Source organism: Parasteatoda tepidariorum, chromosome 6, assembly GCF_043381705.1.
Source record: "Parasteatoda tepidariorum isolate YZ-2023 chromosome 6, CAS_Ptep_4.0, whole genome shotgun sequence".
NCBI classification, from domain to species: Eukaryota; Metazoa; Arthropoda; class Arachnida; order Araneae; family Theridiidae; genus Parasteatoda; species Parasteatoda tepidariorum.
Window position 1 is genome coordinate 19568562 of NC_092209.1, and position 6700 is coordinate 19575261.

Here is a 6700-nt window from a genome sequence, read left to right on the forward strand (position 1 = left end):
AACTTCCCTGAAAATGATCCGTAACATGCCAACACAATTTTTATCATTTGAGAGAGGATGGCTCCCCTTTTTTGGTAGCCCGCCGACTCATGAGCGTATTCGAGTCCTTTACGGAGAACAGTCTAACGAGAACCGATATCTCGGTCCATACGCAAGCTAATCGAAGTGGTCACCCACCCGCTCACTGACCGCAGCCAGTGATGCACGACTTCAGTGTTCTACTGAGAATCGAGTCTTTTCGATCAGTCCACTACGGGACTCAGAAAATTAGAAAGATGTTGTTGTTGTTGTTCATTTACGTCGCACTAGAGCTGCACAATGGGCTATTAGCGACGGTCTTTGAAACGTCCCTGAGGATGATCCGAAGACATGCCATCACAATTTTGATCCTCTGCGGAGGGGAAGGCACCCCCGCATCGGTAGCCCGACGACCTGCACGCGAAGTCGAGCACTTTACGGTAGAAAAGTTTAACGAGGACCAATACAACACACCCTCGGTCTCTACTCAGGCTGATCCAAGTGATCACCCACCAGCACACTGACCGCTGCCAGTGATGCTTGACTTCGGTGATCTGCTGGGAACCGTGTCTTAACAATCAGTCCACTGCGGGACGAAAATTAGAAAGAGAAAAGTTTTACATGATATTTTCGATACATTTATTCTATTCATAATATTCTATACATTTATGTTAGCCGAAGGTTTATTTACTTATTCATATTATTATTGTTACACACATGTCCCCATTGTGCTCTAAAGCAACGTAAATAAAGTACTACAATTACTACTCATGCATACGTAATAGTATTTAATTTACGTCGCACTAGAGCTGCACAGTGGGCTATTGACGGCGGTCTGGGAAACATCCCTGAGGATAAACCGAAGACATGCCATCACAATTTTGATCCTCTACAGAAGGGATGGCACCTCGCTTCGGTTGCCCGACGACCTGCACGTGAAGTCGAGCACTTAACGGTAGAACAGTTTAACGAGGACCCTCGGTCCCTGCGCAGACTGAGCCTAGTGGTCACCCAACCACACACTGACCGCTGCCAGTGATGCTTGACTTCGGTGATCTGCTGGGAACCGTGTCTTAACGATCAGTCCACTGCGGGACAAATTGAAGTACAGATAGCACCATCTAGAGAAGGAAAACACAAAAATGCTATACGATGGGATACGAACCCACTACCTCGACGACAATACTTCGATGCTCTACATCCCTCTGCTGACCGAAGGCTGAGTTACATAAGGAGTAAGTCGAAGGTGTGTGCTTCGAAGTCACTGCTAAATCTTACAGCTAATCTAAATCACATAATTGCTTAATTTTATTTGATCCGGTTGCTAACTTGCGCTAAATAAACATCACTTTGCTTTTGGCTGTGATCAAGAATTCATCACGATCTGAAAACTGTATATTGTTTAAAGTTCTGGAACGTTGCACCATAATATTGTTCGAATTTGCTATAGCCTTAATATGGAGCTAAGATGTGAACATCTCCTATAATGAGCGTATGCGCCAGTATTGTCTTCGGATCATCATTAAGGAAGATCATCAAGCAGGAATTGCTTAATAGCCCATTAGCGTAGCTCTAGGTCGGTGCTAACAACGAAATAAGGTAAATCCGATTGAATTTGATTGATATTTCTGGTTGTACAGTTGCCATTTCAATAAAGGGTCTAGGTAAATATTTTGTGTGTATAAACAACTCGTCGAACTTGAATACCCTTTTAATAGTAAATTAATAGAGAGATGAAGCTAGGAGTGAGCCATCTGCTTAAATTGAAATAACTGAGCAAGTCCGGCTAGCAATGAGAAGGATTTGAAAATGATAGCACAAAAATATTGACATGGTTAGCTTGGGAATCAACCCCATTATCCCCTTACATTTAAAAACTTTGGCACACTGACAATATATATCAAAAATATAAATATTACAAAATAGTAAAAGGAGCTTTGGTGGCTCAGGGGATAGAGCATTCATCTCCCAATGAGGTGAACCGAGTTCGAATCTCAGGGATGGCTGGTCGATACGATTTCCACACCCCGCTCTGACCTATCACAGTGCAGAAGTAAAATATCCTCAATCGTAGATGGATCATGGGTTATAAGCCCCTTGCCCTCAAACTAACCGTGCGAGGTTTTAGTGGCTTTCCTCTTAATGTAACGCAAAGGCGGGTTTGTTAAATCAAAAAGTCCTCCATGGAGGCAAATTTCTCCCAATTCTTAATCCAGGCTTGTCTTCTGGATTGGGTTCAAAATTACACAAGGCTATGGAGTTGAACATTTGTAGTTTTAAACCCTAAAAATTAGGTCGGCTGCTCAACGACGGTTATAATAAAAACAGTATTATTTTGAAAACATTTTTTTTTGTGTTTTGAGGATCAATGCGAAGCAGTTACGGGGATTGGTGAGCGGATTGAGCAGGGGACGGGCACTCCTGGTATAATTTTAAAAAAAAATACTATATTGGAAATAATTATTCAAGATAAATAAAAATACTACTTGTAATAATGAACCTGTAATGTGACTTGCATAAATACGGAAGCATTAAAAAATTAACTATTTTTATTTATTATAAACCGTTTGCCGTTGACAATTTGCTGGTTCGATTTTCAAATACGACGAATTTCAATTTTATTGAAATTCAAAATCATGTAGTCATAAATCAGGCCAATTAAAGAATGAACTAATATTGCACCAGTGCAAAAGTTTTTAACTTTTAGTTTTTGCACGTTTTGGTGCATTTTTCCTCTTAGATTGTCTCATCTTCTTAAAACGATTCTTTGTATGACATCAGCAACATAGAATGCCATAAATTGAGATGTTTTTTTTTTCCAAATATTTTGTAAAACGATATTTAAGAACAGAATTTTATAAAATATATATTTACAGTTCTCATGAAACAATTAATGTAATACACCATTTATAATTTTTAAAGAAACAAGTATGAAGAGAGCATTAGATTTTCAAAAAGTTCTAAATTTAGTAATGTTACAATTTTTGTTTAATGCTATGAAGAAAAAAAAACCCTTTTTGATCTGTTTTTTATTTAATCGATTGAAAATACTCCACTTGATCGAATCAAGAGGCATCTCGCGAATCGCCTCATGCTTGACTGGACAAACCTTGAGCCATTCTTACGGTCAGCTATTGTTGATTTTTTTTATGAGCGAAGAGTTGGAAGTAACTAATGTTAGACGATTAAAATAAAAAAGACATAAGCTAATTCATTCAGATGTAATTTTTTTTTTTAAAAAATATTTGTTTAAATTATCACCAAGTCTTGCACATTTTGGAATCCTTCTGACGATATTTAAAAAAAGAATTGTGTTGAAAATCTGTTTTGGTGTCTGATGACTTTATCACGGCCTAGAAAAGTTTCAAAATATTTCCAAAAATTTTATATATAAAACAAGCTGCTTCATCAGTCACTTCACATTCATTGAAGACATTTGTTTCTATCATCTGTGTCTTAATTTTAAGAATATTTTAAGAGTAATTATGCATTCCTCTACCATAGCTCTTTTTCTTGCTTGCTTCATCGTTATCATGTTAGAAGTAAGCTGCAAACCAGGTGGTAAACACCACCATCACGGACATCATCATGGGCATCACCATCATGAACATCATGGACACCACCATCATGAGCACCATGGACACCACCATCACCATGGACATCACCATCATGAGCATCATGGACATCATCATCATCATGGTCATCACCATCATGAGCATCATGGTCATCATCATGGACACCACCATCATGAAGATCATCACCATGGACATCATCATTAATGGTATCATCATCATGATCAGCATTATTAAATAGTACATTCGTAGAAATCCTCAAATTTTATTATTGTTCAACTGCAGCATTTTTCCGTTTAGTTGTATTTTATTTTAATTGTTTGTTTTAATAATTTATTTTAAATATCAAATTAAATAAAAGCTTTTTGTTCTGAATTTTTAGTTTCTAATTGATTAAATTAAAAAAAAAGTGTAATTAATATATTGAAAAATATAATAATAAATGTGAAAGAAATATTTAATAGATTTAAAAGCCATTAAAATTCAGCAGAAATGATATTTTGTATTGATTAAAATTATATTTTAAGTTTTAGTTTAAATAATTTATTTTTTCAAATAAATATGTATACATGTGTCCGTACATAATTTAAATATTTCATCAACAAAACTCCAGTTCCTAATTATATTCAATGAAAGATATAATCTGTGCATTTCTCAAAACTTTCTAAAAATTTGATAAACTGTATAAATAAAGGTATAAAGCTAATTTTAAAACTGAATAGAGTTGCGAATAGCTAAGCTTAGAATTAATGCTGTAATAATACAAAACCTTAGTTCTAAAGCATGATAAATTTTTAAATTCAAATAATTGGACTTTAATTCAAATAGATATTCAAATTCTAACTAAAAAGAGGATATCAACCTTTTTTGCTGTTGATAGAAATATGATTTTTTTTTAAAAAAAAAAAGATGACATTTGCTTGTGACATATTTCGAGCTTCAAAAACTATACAAACTATCTTATATTTATACTCAAAATTGAACTTTCAATTGCAAAAATTAAAAATGCTCCAATTTAGTTATATTTTGGCATTTAAAACAGTGGTTTTAGCAATTGTTTTATTAAATTTATTATATTATTTTTTGTCAACTAATCTTACTTTACTACTAATTTTACGACATATTAGGCTATTTCTTTATAAAAAATCTTTCCGAAAATGGAAATAAGCACTCACTACAAATATCAGCTTTTGCCTACTATTCATCTAAATAATGTGATTATTACTGTAAAAATAAATATCACTAAATGAATACTTAATACCTAATTAGTATTTATGACCGACTACAAAAAACTCTAATAACACTAATAGTGTTTTATTTTTAGGATTTATTTTGAACAATTAAAACAATTCTGTTTACAATATCTTTTGCCAATTTTTTAAAAGGCTCAACACGGCTTAAATGTAAAAAGTGGTAGAAACTCTATACATGTTTGTTTTATTTTATCGTTAATTATTCAATCGCAACTTACACTATAACTTACATTTCAAATTATTCATATTTAAATCAAAAACATTTTCTTTCAGTAGCAAACTGAAAAAAAAAATCTAGAAAAGGTCTCGAATTTTAATAAACTGTTGCTTTCTTTTAATCACTACTTTTTGCATTATACCCGTGGAAACTCTGGGCTAAACCAAGAAAAAATAAATGAGTGGTAACTAAAATTATCCAAGACTACTGAAAAATATTTAAATTTAAGTTTCATTGGTAAATTACGAAATTATTCTGAAATTTGAAATTTTTTGCAACATTTTACATCACAAGATAAAAAATTTGAGCGAAATCAGCCGAATGGTTTCTGAGAAATTAAATTTCAAAAAAATCAGATACTCAAAATTCGATTTCTCAGTAACTGTTTGACCGATTTTGCTTAAAAATGCTCAAAATATAGGGAAAACATGGTAAAATGAAAGAAAACTGAAGAAAGAGAAGAATAAAATTATTTAAAAAGAAAAAATTCAATAAAAATCCGGGTTAAAAAAGATATAATTCCTTCATCAGCTCATACGATTATATTCACAAAAAGGAGTGCTTTATAATACAGCTAAAGCAATATCAGCTATAGTATCAATGTAGCTAAAGCAAAATATATCAATAGTGTGAGGAGCATTCAAAAAAAATTTTCTTTCGAAACAGCGCACATTAGTAATAAATACACATTAAGTAATAAGTATCACGCAAAAAACAGAAAATAAAATGTGAAAAAAAAAAACAGAACAAAACATAAAGCGAAATATATAAAACGAGTATAAAAATAAAAATGAATATTAAAATTGAAACTATAAAGCAAGTAGAGAATTCAAATGAACTTACATGAACAGAAAAATTTTCTAGAATGATTTAAAATATTTTCATAATAAACTGAGGTAAAACGATGAGATTGAGGTAAAAGCGTAAATAGAGGGGTTTAGTTTTATAGCGCATTCTTACTGCAGTGCTAAAGCACGTTTGATTTGTTAGTTACCAAGGATTGGCCCGAAAAAGGATGTGTGAAAGGTAATGATTGGAAATTTTAAAAAGTTTATAATTTATAAGATTGATATTTAACTATACAATTTTAATGATTTTAGAAAATTATCTTTTATTTAAGAAAAGAGAGAGAAAGAGAGAGAAGCATGAATTGCCTGTTTTGCACATATTTTTAGGATTTGCTAGGATTTGGATGGATTACATATGGATTTGCGCGTAGTAAAAATTATATAAATTAACAAGCAAGATTTTAGTAAATTTATTTATAATAACATACAATTAACTCAATGATTTTATATAGAATTTAATTACTTTAGTTGAGTATCCATTGTTTTTTAGTAAAATTTTGAAGGAGTTTGTCTATTTGTTTTATTGGATAAATAAACATTACTACATATCTTTTTAATTCTATTCATTTTATTAAAAATGGTATTTAAATAGATGTTTTTAGAAACATTAGAATTCAGAGCAATTAGTTTATTTATATTAAAATTAAAATCATTTTTTTATCGTATAAATCAACAAAGCAGATATATTTTTCTCTTATAATACCCAAATCCAAAAAATTAAAATTAATATTATCATCATGATTACGAAGCAAGATTAATTCCTCGGGGTAAATAATATTTAACAAAATTGTA